Raw genomic sequence first — 13,388 nt, forward strand, 5'->3', positions numbered from 1 at the left:
AGGAAGTTTGGTGGTGGTGTTTTTTATTTTTGTGGGGTTTTTTTTTTGCCTGTCCTCCCCCCAGCACTCTTCCATCACCCGGAGGAGGGAAGGGGCTGAAATCTCCTGCGAGTCGCGGGAACTTGCCGGTTTGGAGGGGAGCGGGGTGCGTGGCTTTCCCAGCCGAGTCGCGGGGTAGCTGCGGCGCCTCTCACCCCTCGCCAGCCGGGACGCACCGTCCCCAGGAGGGGGAGACAGGGAAATAAAATTCAGAAGAGACCCACAGACACGGATGCGGGATCTGTGATACTGTGATCTCCACTGCCGCGATCCCCCGGCCGTGAGAGCCGCGCCGCCCCCGGGGGTCCCCGGGGCTGCTTCGCGGGTGTCCCCGGGCTGGGCGTTCGCCGCTCCGTGCCGCTCTCGGTGACTTCAGCCGCTGCCGCCCGCCAGCTGGAAGCGCCGATCGCCTCTTTGGCCGCACTGTGTCCTGCATCCTTCGGCGCGGCCGGGGGGGAGGCGCCCCCCGCTGCCTGTCAGGGCCGATGTGCAGCGGGCCCGGCCCCCGAGCGGGGAGCCCGGCGGCGGTTCGGCTGCGCCGGCGCTGCCTTCCCCGGGAAGGTGCAGCAAGGGCGGGAGACGCCGCGCGGAGGAGCGGCGGGAAATGGCGCCTGGAGCTGAGGGGCCGCTGGCCGAGCGGGGCTGGAGGGGGACGAGCTTGTCCTCCCGAGCGGGGGAGCCCCTGGGCGGTGCGTGGGCTGAGACCCTCCCCAGGAGCCGCCGTCCGGTCCGCAGCGAGGAGCTCCCCGGACCCTCGCCCTCCCTGCGGCCAAGAAGTGGGTGTGAACAGCTGCTTTACGGGCGGCTGTGGGTTCCTGCACCTCACCTTTACGGCTCTTACTTTGGGAAAAAAACAAAAGCAAACAAAAAACAAAGTGGTTTTGGTACCTTTTTTGTGCGTTTGTGAATGGCCGAATCACCAGGAACGTCTTAACAGAGACCCCTGAATTAGTTAAAGTTCAAAATGCATTTGCTCCTCGGCTGCCGTCTGTGGAAGAAGCACGCAGGGCTCAGGGCAACAAGACAGTCGTGACAGATCCTACAAGGACTGTCGGGACAGCACTGTGAACTCTCCAGGAGGCAGAGCCACCTCTTTCTTTAGTGTTTTGCGGGGTGTTTCGCACCATGGGAGCTCATACTGCTGACTGGCACATTAAAATGCCTGTATGAATGGTAAAGCGGTGAGGTAGGGAACTGGGACCAGTATTCAGTAAAGAACAAAGCCTGTTTCTGTTTGGGACAGTGGTGGAGCTCTCAGATGAATAGGAAGTTTTTTATTTCCCTGTGAACTTCTGTTTTATTGTACGTTTCAAACCTGTTAAATAATTTTTTAGGTCTTCCTCCAAAGTAGCTTTAAAAGCAAAGTCCTTGGGACTCTTTGCCATTTGTCTAAATTCTGAATGCATGTCTGAAGCATTTAATCATGTTTATTGTTTCCAACCACTCAAACGGAATAAAAATTACTTATCGTTGATGAAGCTTATCTCGCAAGCTGTTTCGCAGTATGTTTCCGTTGCAAGACACAGCTCTGTGTTAAACTACTGATGATTGTATTGTTTATTGTTCTTTCATTCTCCCTCCCCCCTCCCCCCATGCCAGGATCAATCTGCTCCTTACTAGGGTACTCAAAAATAGTGAAAGAACAAGTTTTCACCAGTTAGTTTGATATTCTTCTTGTATCTGAGATTTCTCTCTTTTTTATCTGCTCTTAAGCTGTTTTTCATGGAGTGTGCTAAAGGCAGCTGATGTATTAAAAAAGGAATTAAAGCACAAAGCAAAAAGGCACTTTCAAACTCTTGAAGTGGAACTGTAGGTGGAATTAGTGCTGGATTCAGAGTCATTGTTTATTTCTTTAGTCACATAACACCTTCCTGAAACATAAGATTCCTTGCCCCTTTGTCAGCACCACTTTGTTTCATTACCCATTTAAAATGCACTTTTCATATTGGTTTAGAAGTTCAGATTTATTGTTTGGAGTGTTTTGATATAGGTGCTGATTTTGGACTATACCTCATAGGTGATTTTGCTGCACTTTCACAGCATCTCAGCACCATGATGGAGGAGACTATCATGTTTTCTTGTAGGATTACCTTTGGGACTTCAGTGACTGCACACATCAGTGGTTTCATCTTAGGAGGATTGAAATTGATTTTCAGCTAGTGAAAGACCCTGTATCTGTCCTTTGACCCGTGCCCTCACAAGATGAAGTGACACCAATAGTGGAGGATGTAGGCTTGAAGTAGCTGCTACTAGGCCTTCAAAATTAGAGGAGCTAGAATAAGCACGTTGTCCTGGTGGACTCTGCTTGGTTCTTTGGACAAAGAACAGGGCTTTTTTTAATATGAATTGGAAGACCCCTGCATATTTGTATCAAAATAACTTTAGATTGTGAACCTTGTGTTTCTTTTAAAATACTTTTTAGAAGTCCTTGCTCAAGCAAAACAGGAAGATTGACCTTTCCTTCTCATCCGTAACAGGCCAGTTTTCTTTTAAATATTTTAGATTTCAAATTTTGCAAGATACCTGCGTTGAATTTAGCAACAGCCAAGCTACCCAGTTAAATATTGGTTAGGTGGGAGAACCTCTATTTTTACAATTGTGTTTACATTTTAAAGTGATAGCAAATACTAGGAAGGTGCACCAAGATTTTCTGAACTTTATAGTTTAAATTAACTTTCCCAGTCAATATTTAGTGAAGATCTTGATGGTTAAAGTTAACTGTCCAAGTCAATGTTTAGTCAAGGTAATTACTTGGTTTTTATAAACACTACCCAAGCATTCTTGCAAAATTAATCAGAATTGCTGGATCACTATATGTTGTTACATGGTCTTTCATATGTCCTATACCATTTGGAATTATTTCAGTCGTGCTTACTTTAGCCCTTCCGTGGCTTCATTCTTACAGTACTAGAGCAATTTTCAATGCATTTATCAGGTGGCTTTGCGAGATAGAATAAGTAATGTTCTACCCTGTTTTTTTAGGGGTAGGAAGGTGAGGCACAGGGATGCCAGGTGCTGGCTCCCAGAAGGAGGTGGAAAGCCTTGCAACGTGTAGTGCAGCACCAGGAGGGTTACATATGTGGTTCCAAGAAAGTTTTCCAGAAGGCTGTGCTGGGCACCCAGCTCCTCATACCCTGTGCAAGAAGGGTGGACACTTCTGATAAAGAAATCCTTTACTAAAATATGAAAACAGTTTCGGCATCGGGGACAAAAATGATGAAATTGAGTATGTTGACATTGGTACTTAAAGTGCAAGATTGAAGCACATTGTGATTTGGGAGAGAATTGAAATGTTTATTGCAATTCTTCCTTTCTTGGGGTTAAACCACGATCTTCATTCTTCCAGGTTGTCTCTTAAGTCTCTTAGACTGACACTAAAATCAGAGTCAGGACTTAATTGTGCCAGTGTTTTATTCTTTTCTTTCATTATTTTTTCTTTTAATTGTACCACTTGCAAATGTATTCCATGCAATTACATGGGTATTAGAGTAGATATTCATTAGGCTTTTACTAATCTGAACCTCAAGTGCTGTTCTGCAAATTTGCCAGCCTTTGTGAGTGCTTGACTTCATCAGCTGCATGGTTTTGTTATGAGTATTTTGATACAGTAGAATGAAAAGTATATATTCTAAGTAATTAATCAGATTTAAACATTTTCATACTTTGACTTGTCACGCAGAGAACCTGCAACTCAGTATTTTGCCCTTAGCACTGGATTTTGCCCAGTCTAGCTACAGCGAAATTATATTTCATGGTGGTGGTTTAAGAATTTCATCCATGAATCAATCTTCCATTTCTGTTTAAAGACAGCAGGATTGTCACAACTTGGAAAAGGTGAGAAAACCCAATATTGTGAGTTACAGAGAAGGTAGCTGTTGCTGTGTGCATCCTCACTTGTGTATCTAAGCTTACACAGCCATCAAACACATTTTCAAGTGTTACAGGTTCATTGGTTTTAATTGTGCAGAATGAAACTTCCCGTTCTTCTGTTTGGAAAGAGCTTTCGGTTGTTTAAGCAACAAACATTGTAAGAACTTGTGTAAATTGAAGAGTCCTTACCTTTTCCTGTGCAGTCTCCTGTAGGTGAACCCGCCTTAGCAGGTGGGTTGGACGAGGTAATCTCCAGGGTCCCTTCCAACCCCAGCCATCTGTCTGAACTTTCAGAAGCTCGGTCACACACACAAATCTTCTGTCAGGAGATACCAGCGTGAGCCTTGCTGGTTACTGTGGGGTCTGTGCTGCCTGTTTTCACTGGTGGATCTGGTTCTAGATGTGTAACATTTTGAAGAACTGGATCAGAGGGAGGCCTGTCAGCTTTGTCTCTTGATCACTACATTGATTTTTGAGGGGTGAGAGCGAAGCTTATACTCTGGGGTGACCTGTCGTGTGCCCGTGCAGGTGCTGAGGCTGATGGCTCTGCTGTCCCCAGCTGTAGGCAATGCAGCTCTTGAAGACTTGGCTCATTAGACTCAGCTGCATCTCCTAACCAGATCCGTCCACAGTGGATGGATTCTTAGGTACGTGAAGCAGTTGGCATAGTCTGATGGCCTTGGAGATGGGAAGACTTGCTTTAGCTGCTTATGGAATCAGAAGAGATGGTGACTGTGGGTAAGCTTTTATAGACACGGTGATCCTGAGCTGGGGAAGCCTGCCTGGGAGCAGACTCAGGGCAGAGTGTCCTGCCTATACTACTTTACACTTTTTATGGGTAGTGCTTCTCTTGTCATTCCTTTACTGTTGATTTAATGGAAGTGTATAAATTGGTACTTTTCTTCAGGATGTATACAATGTAAACAGGGCAGTGTAATACCAAAGTACACAAAAGCTCTTGCTGGGTTTTTCTTGTATTGCATTTTGTATATCTCTGTGTATGGGTACATGTATGTATGTGTTACATATTTATATATATGAAAAGATTTATTAGCTGCTCTTTTTATTATATAAAGATTTCTCAGGTTTCCTGATACTGTTAATTGGTTACACTGAGAGATTCCCCACCCACCCTCCCCCCAAATAGTGATTACTCTTGTGGGTAGAAGAACATCAGTTTCTTGAGAGTCTTTGCAATTCCCCAAGCCTGAAGGCAAATGAATAGAAATTTAGTGGACCACCTAGTTCTTGACACAGAATTCTCCAAAGAGTAGTCTGACCTAATTTATATTGTATTGAATGAAATAATCCTATCATACATGTGTGCTTGCCATTTTGTTTTCTTTCAGCAGTCATATTGCTGTCTTGTAAAAACTTCAGATCTAGATGTTAGGCAATGTCTCTTGTTTTAGGGGGTGCTTTTCCTCAGTGAGTAGTTACTGGAAAATTACATTTAGAGGACATTTGTGAAAAGGGAGACAATCAAGACATAATACTAGGGCTGCTAAAATTATACCTGAATGTGAGTGTGTCATTGTTTAGTACTGAGGGTAATCAAGAGTCCTCTAATACAAAGTTTCCCCGTTATTATTAAAGATGGAGCTGGAATCCTCCCCAAAAAGCTTTTTGTAGCAAAAAGCAGTATAAATGTCTTTGTTATCAGTGTGATAGGGATACTGGTAGGTGTGCTTTGCTGTGGATGATGGCTGCATTTCATCTTTGCAGGGTTGCTGATGATAAGTGGTACTGAATGTATTTGTTGGGGCCAGTGTGCTTTGAAGCTAACTGGGAGCTGATGAGCATCCGGGCAATTCCTGGTGTGCAAATCCCTCTTTTGGTGTTATTCGCTAGGTAGTAGGACCTGTCAGCCTATCTGTGTTAGGTCCCAAGATACATTCCGAAGCATATCAATCAGTCTATGTAAGTTTGTGTTTTGGAAAATAACTTTTTAAGCCTGCACAGTTTTATTGTAGGAAAGCTTATGAAAGCTGTAGGTCAGCAGAAATTCAGGATTGTAGCACCAGTTCTTTGCTTTTAGAGTGAGTAGGTATCCCAGCTGCAGGACTCTTATTTGGTGTCATTCAGGGAGGTTTTGCTTAATCTCTTTTGACAAGAGTTGCCTTTTTGCTTAACAGTGTATCTTCTCTTCTCTTTTAAAATGTAGTGTTTAAAACTTCTTGGCTTTCCAGTTAGAGATTGTTTTCACCTCCGCTGGCATTGTAGGACAGCTGAGCATAAACACCCCTTTTGCACTGGGGAGTGATTAATGAGTTAATTGGTTTGATAGCCACCAGGTGACTCTTGTTTTAGGTCTTTGCAAAATGATAAAGGTCTTAGTGCTTTTCCAGCTGTGGAACAAATTGTATAAGATTACACTCTTCTTGGACTGTGTGCGGTCAACACAAGAAAAAGAACAGAATAGCGCACTATATAGCGTAGTTAGTCTGTGTACACGGTACTCGATACCAAGAGGTTCCTTGACAGATACTTTCCTAATTCCTACCATGTCACATTGCTGCAGTTTTCTAGGTGTCTTTAAGATTTACAACATACTGAACTAGGAAGAAAATCCATAGTCTGAGAATGATTGATTACAAAACTTCAGAATATTTTTTTTAAATGGAAGAAAAATGCATACTGAACAATAGTGGGTATTAAGAATATCAGTTGGTATAACTTCTAAATAGTACTAAACGTTTTGAAATGAACACTTTTCAATAAGCACAAGAAGTTTAAAAGTTTCTGCAGTGTTACCATATTCAGGTTATGGGAAAGTTTCTTTTTTATGATACCTTCTTGTCTGGTTTCGTAGTGCACTCACATCAGCTGCTGTTGGTTAAAAGTTGACTCTCTAATGTGTGGTGTAAAGTAGCTTCTTAAACATATGGCTTAGTTGTGTCTACCAAAAATAATTTTATCAATCCGTTGAAATGTTTAAATGAGATTATTGACATTTTTAGCTTCACTTTTAGAATTTGGAAATACAAAGACTTAAGGTATGCCCATTCGAAAATGAAGAACTTTAATTACTGGGAACTCAATTGATGCGATACTTCTTATTTTTCTTTTATGTAAGTGTTTTCTAACCTGCTGACAGACTGATTACCTAAACAATAGCAGGCATCATATTCATAATTTCCCAACCTAAAGGATTATAATTTTTTTTAGTACTTGAAGTGACTGGGGGAAAAATGTGTGTGATCTCTGTACACCGTACAAAAAAAAAAAAAAAGAGGAGTTTAATTTCTATCCCTGGTTACTTGAGATGCAGCCCTTAATAAACTGTGCTAAAACAGCAAAGGAAAAGAGCACTTCAGCTTGCTTAACCTTTATTGGATTTATTCAGGTGCCTCGAGTAGTTCCAGAGATCAAGGCAGAATGAAGAGATCGAAGCCGGCAGGATCAGGCAGCAGCAGACAGTGTGTTAGTAATTTGACAGCGTTTCCAGGACCTGTCGGTCTCTGCCCGGAGAATGGCCACAACAGTTCAATTGGCATGTGCTTTTTGCCAGATTAACATGTAATAGGTCACTTGAATTCTCCCCTTATTGAGTTCATACCTTTCCTTTAATTCTCTCTCGCAGTAACATGTCAGTGTTGATGGGAGGAAAGAACAACTTTCTCTGTATTTATGATGATGATGATGGGTATTTTTAACAGGTAGTTAGCATGAAGAATTTCAGTTTTATCCTCTTTTTGATTTCCTTGTATAACCTATGCCAGTCAAATAATTTTTACTGTATTGTAATTTGCTTGTGTTTCGATCTTTGCTGGCTTTGGAAGTTGAGGGCAATGGGCTGGTAGTGCGTGGGTAGCCTGGACTTCACTGCATTGCTGCAATAGAGGAGTCAGGGCTGGATTTTCCAACTAGCTACATGATTAAGCCGAGCATAAAGGTAATTAGGAAAAAACAAAACACTTCTAAACTTTAATGCAGTCCAGCTGATATTCATGAAATTGTACTGATATTTAGTTCAGCAACAGTCAATGCAGTGAATATTTTATTAATATTTCACTTTTGCCTTTCATTGCTTCATGTAACAAAATACACACTTAAGTTAGTTTCACCATTACTGCCTTTGATGTCAGTTTTCTTCAAGCTCTAAGGCATATTAGCAAGTTGAAACCTTTTAATGGCACGTTTAGATGACCTGTTAGGTGTTCATGTCTTTACTGTAGCAGCTATATGACTAATATCAAGGATATTCCTGGTAGGTGGGGGTTTTCCTCAATTTTTTAACATAATGAAGGTTTTCCCATGCTAGGATTTTCTTCACTTAAATGTGCATAGGTTTTTTAATTTGCTCAGTGTGCCACAGTGCCACTGGCAGTATGATTTGAAAATGTTAAGGCCCCTTTTTATTGTTTTAAAACACCTGGTAGTTGATTGCAATAAGGACTCCTCTTTTTAATTATGCTATAATTAATACAAAACAAATCAACAGGAAGTGCTACTTCACACAGCATGTTGGCAGTTTGCTCAAGTTTAAAAACAGTAAAAAAAAGTGTCAGTGAATTTAATAAAGATTATTTTATGATTTTTTTTTTTTTCTGTGGCTGCTGAAGTGATCAAATCTCAGAATATGGCTTCAGGACACTTTTCCATCCACCATCCCTGTGTGACAGGTTTCATATATTCAGCCCCCTTTTTTTTCCTCCTGAAAACAAGAGAAAGTGTTTGAGAAGTCCTAAAGAGGATAACAAATTGGATTGTTCACTTACTGTTCCTGGCACTCCAATTTTATGATCCTTACCTCCCTAGTGAGGGAGAAGGCTATTCAGAAGTGCTGTGTGAGGGTTACAGCTGATGAAATTTGGCAAAGTTTTTTCAAATAAGAACTACATGGATTTACATTAAATGAGGGCTTGTCAGCTGTTTCTGTGTTACATTTGTAGCAAATACTAATGGATTTTGGTGCATCCAGATCCTCAGAGAAAAGTGAGAATTGTTGTTGAGTGAATCCCAGTGTACCAAGCTTCCGTTTCTGGATTTTGGTGCAGGATGATCCTGGTGAGGGCATGAGGATCCTCTTTATGTTGTGAAACAACACTAGCAAAATAACTCTGCCACAGCCACAAAACTGCCCTGAGACTTCAGCACTCCTGAGTTTGGACTTGACAAAGATCAGCAAGTGATTTTTGTGAAATAACTCTCTGCAGCTCCATTGTTTTGTGGCAGGACTGTTGATTCAACAAGTTCCATGTGGTTGTCCCTTTTGAATGTACCATTTCTCATGTTTTGTTCTTGCATAATTTGTTCTGTTGGTCTCTTTGGTAACATGAAGAGATGGCAGAGAGAGGACTCTCCATGGGATGGTTCTGTCAGTCACTGTTCTTTGTAGAGGCAGCCTAGTTTGTTAGCTTATACATGTTACCCAGTCCTGACAGCTAAAATTTAGGTCAGAAGAATCTTATTCTCAGTCACTGAACTCTTGTTGCTTTGCTTTTTCCAGACAGCAAGAATCCAGGGGGGAGGTTCATGTGCATCAAACTTCGAAATATTGCTCAAGCCTGTGTAGGGAACTGACTCTGTTCTTTATTGCAAAGATCATCTTTAGTTCAGAGAAGAGATTGCAAATGACCCGTAAACACCATGGGTGGCTGATTCTGCTAATCTGTATTTTTAGATGGAACTTTTTGGTGGAGATGGGAAGTTGCACAGTGCAGAGAAGAAAATAGTACAGGTGGATGTCATATGTTTTGTGGATCCAATGACACAAGAATAAATAAATAAACTTGATGGATACAGTGTTGGTTTTCTTCTTTGTAGCTGGAAGTGTGTACATAATTTGCATGTAGACAATGAGTAAAGCAGCTATAATATCAATGGTAATGTCTGTAATGGACTACCTATGGCTTTTTTCTCATTTTGGGGGACTAATGCTGTACCATCTTTGGCTGCTTCACAGTGATCATTTATTTATTTATTTTTAAAAGCAAAGTACTCTGATGTTGAACAATAGCAAATGCATTTCATTTTTGTAAGGGGACGTATATTTTAATGAGAGAGGCTATCATTAGTTTTTTCCAAGACTGTCTAGGGTTTGATTTGTGAGGAGAAATAGGCATCAAGAAACCACCAGGAATTGTGTTAGTTTCTAATAAATTAGGGTAGGTATGTTGTTTTTACCTACTAAAAACGTTCAGGAGATTAGTGTAGGGTTACTGTTGTGTATTCAAACTATACTGGAAAAAAAACAAGCAAATTTGAACCAGGATCTCTGAGGATCTTCCTGTTTCAGACATGAACACTGCAGGTGTTGGGTAAAAACAGCAACTTAAGATTAAGTTATTATCAACGAGAATAGAAGTAGTTCGTAACAGCTCTCTAGTTTTCACATTAATAAAATGTGAAAAAGTTCAGCCTAGAGTTACAAAAAAATTGTTCTTCGGGTTTTGGCCACTGGTGATGTACCTGTGCTGGACTGCATCCTGAACCTTTTAGTATCACTGCTTCAGATAAGGTGCAGACGTGATGACAGAAAGTGTATTAAACTTGTTAAGTCCTTATAAGAGTCCTAATTGTTCCAGCAATTACTTCCTGTAAGAAGCTGGCCACACTGGATGCATTAGGGAGAGCACAGTGATGAATAGAATAAATTGTGTATTCGGATGTTCTTTAGCTTGTACTTCATTTGCAAAGAGAGAAAATAATGTCCCCCTGTCCTGAAGGTACAGGGATGATATCTGGAGGAACAGTTCCAATGCGTGACAGTTAACAATAGTGCTTTTAAGAGAAGCATTTAGCAGAAGGCAAGCACATAGGTTACAGAGTGGTACAGAGAACAATGTATTTTTTGTGCTGTTTCTAATATGCTGAGATCAAATAACTAATTAATAGGAGGACATTTTGTAAGGGTGATGCAAGGAGAAGAGTAAGTTCTTCTGCATGTTAATCTATTGCCTGTGTTATTGTTGTAATAAAAGCTTGAGAAGTAAACGTGGGAGACTGAAATGCCTTGCAACTTGTAATAGAGGTCCAAAAGTGCTATTTTCAAACAAATTTCCTTTAAATTAAAAATGTTAGTGTAATGTTTTGGTGAGATGCTGGTAATAACTTGTAATGATTCTTACCACACCTCTGTGCGGTGATGTGAGAGGGAAACTTCTTAATCATGGTGGCACAACTCAGTATGTCTGCAGGGAACAGGAAAGGAGCTTGGAGCTAGAGGAGTTACGGTCACTCGTTCTGAGGAGCAAATACTGTGTAAATGATGAGTGGAGCAAGGAGCAGGTGTCACTGGTGGAGTGTGGAACAAGCACAAGAGAACCAAATGGTGGTTACTGTGAGAGTCTGGTTGTGCACAGCTGTTTTGCCTGAATGATTCAAGGATATTTGTTCTCTCTGCTTCTTTACAGGTTATTTTAAAGCTTATGAAAAACAGACTTTATTTAACATATGTATTTTGTAAGATATATAAAACTTTTATAGAAAAGTAGGAATCATTAATGGGGTCTTATGGTTTCATAACAATATACCCAACTTAGCAAGGTGAAGTCTTGAGTTTTGGCACCCAGAAAACAGTCTTGCTGACCCTTCCACCTCCGTGCCAAAGTTTACCTTTTTATGGTTAAAGATGCCTACTACATTTTGTTGTTACAGCCTTAGAAGCTGTACTGCAGTGTACCCAATATTACTACAAAAATATAATCTGAAATACAGATTAAGAAGGAGTCACAGTACAGAAAAGAAACAGTTGCTGTTATAGGTATGATGCGTTATTACCCAGTGCCTCTATTTCTCTTCACTAAATAATTGGGTGTTTAACTGGTAACTTGTGAAACAGTGTAATGGTCTGTTAATGAACTGGAGTGGGAGACCTTTTAGTTGTTGGTGTTTTCAAAGGTGACCTAAGGCTTCTGGAGCATGTGCATGTGTACATGAATTTGTTATGTATTCTGGTTTTGAACAGCCCAGTCTTTTTGTAGTACAAAACCTGACATAATAACTCTGAATCCCCTCCTGTGATAATTCTGGTTTATCACCGATGCTTTTAAGACACTGATACAACCTGTAGAAGAATTCTTAGCATATGACAGAAATGTATCTTGCTTATTTTGAAGAAGTGGAGTTCACATACATTCACAAAGATTTGTAAAACTGTTGCTTGTAGATCTTTGAAATGATATAAGTCAGACAATGCATTGTAATGGAGACTTCAGCCTTCTTTGTATTTTGTGACAGCTTTTCCATGCATTTCTTTCTGTTTTGTTCTTGCATGATTTTCTGGCACTTGATGTTTGAAAGGTTGTTGTTGCTTTTCAGTACAGAAGTGTGGGTCGAAAACAGCTTTTCTCGTGGTAACTAATGTTAGTAGTTAACTTCTCTGTGGTTAGTTGGTGATGCTCTTCCTGCCATTAGATAATCTTCATATATTATTCTTGTTGATGCAGTTGTGTTACTTGCCCTTGGTTTTATGCTGTGGTAAAACAGATGTTCTCGTGCTCTCATTTAACGCTTTATGCTGCTGTTGTGTAGCTATAAATCTTACAGGCAGGGATTCTGTACTCCGGGGGTTCAGTTTTTCCTTGTACCTAAATGGGGAGTGAAAAAGCTCTTGCTCTGCACGGAAACCTGCAGGCCTGTTAGTTCTGCATTCGCTTCTGAGTTCAGTGCTTTCAAAATGTAACACTGCTTTCCAAAATGACCATCATAGCTTTCTAATTAGACATTTAGATTTTTTTTTTTTCTCTTGTGACAGACTTTAAATGTTACATATTAGCAATAATGCTTAAATTGATGAAGTGTAAAACTAGTCAAATGGGTTACAGGGAAAGGAAGTGAAAATATTATGAACCATATGCCCTAATTTATGTCTTCTTAGAAAATTTGTCTAATGAAATGAGTATTTGAAATGATTATGCTTAAAATATTCAACAAGAAGTACAGCAGTAGTGGTTGGATGATCATGCTTTTGACATATTAAGTAAAATACAACTCCTTTTTTGTTTTGGAGAGGAAGAGTAACATCGAATCGCATTGTGTTGAGATCTATGTACATCATCAAGACCAGATATTCTTGTCCTTCCTATGAGTTTCTTTGTGCATTAGCAAGAAAGCACATCCATGATATGAAGACCAAATCTTACCCTGAGTTTCAAAACCCACAAAGCTTTTCAAATGTAAGCTCATAATCATTATTTAATGTGATCAAAACACAATGTTTTCTTACAGTCTGAATCTTGGAAGTGATTCAACTCATTCCTCTTCCCTCATGTCCTGAAAATCACCCTGAAGCGGACACACTTGACGTGTAAAATTGTAGCCTGAACAGTTAAAATCTGGCAAAGTTGCAAGGAATTGAAAGGAGCTTCTTAGAGGGGGAAGTGCCAGGCAGCCTTAATAATAGGTGGTGCTGCCTGCCCTAGCTTTGAGTAGCGAATGTTTAAATAGGTAACTTAGTGAAGGGGAATTATTTAGCAATGTTACTGTTCATAGCAGCCCTTAAATAAATTGCTCCAACTTTTCAGTGAGATATC

At 40.5% G+C, this 13,388-nt stretch overlaps 1 protein-coding gene across 34 annotated transcripts in view; it reads left to right on the forward strand.

Moving 5' to 3' along the window:
* DAB1 (DAB adaptor protein 1) overlaps nucleotides 1–13,388 on the forward strand; it is a 436,898-nt gene that overhangs the window by 281,988 nt on the left and 141,522 nt on the right. The gene's annotated exons all lie outside the window — the stretch shown is intronic.

The sequence above is a fragment of the Columba livia genome, chromosome 8, assembly GCF_036013475.1.
Source record: "Columba livia isolate bColLiv1 breed racing homer chromosome 8, bColLiv1.pat.W.v2, whole genome shotgun sequence".
Taxonomy (NCBI): domain Eukaryota; kingdom Metazoa; phylum Chordata; class Aves; order Columbiformes; family Columbidae; genus Columba; species Columba livia.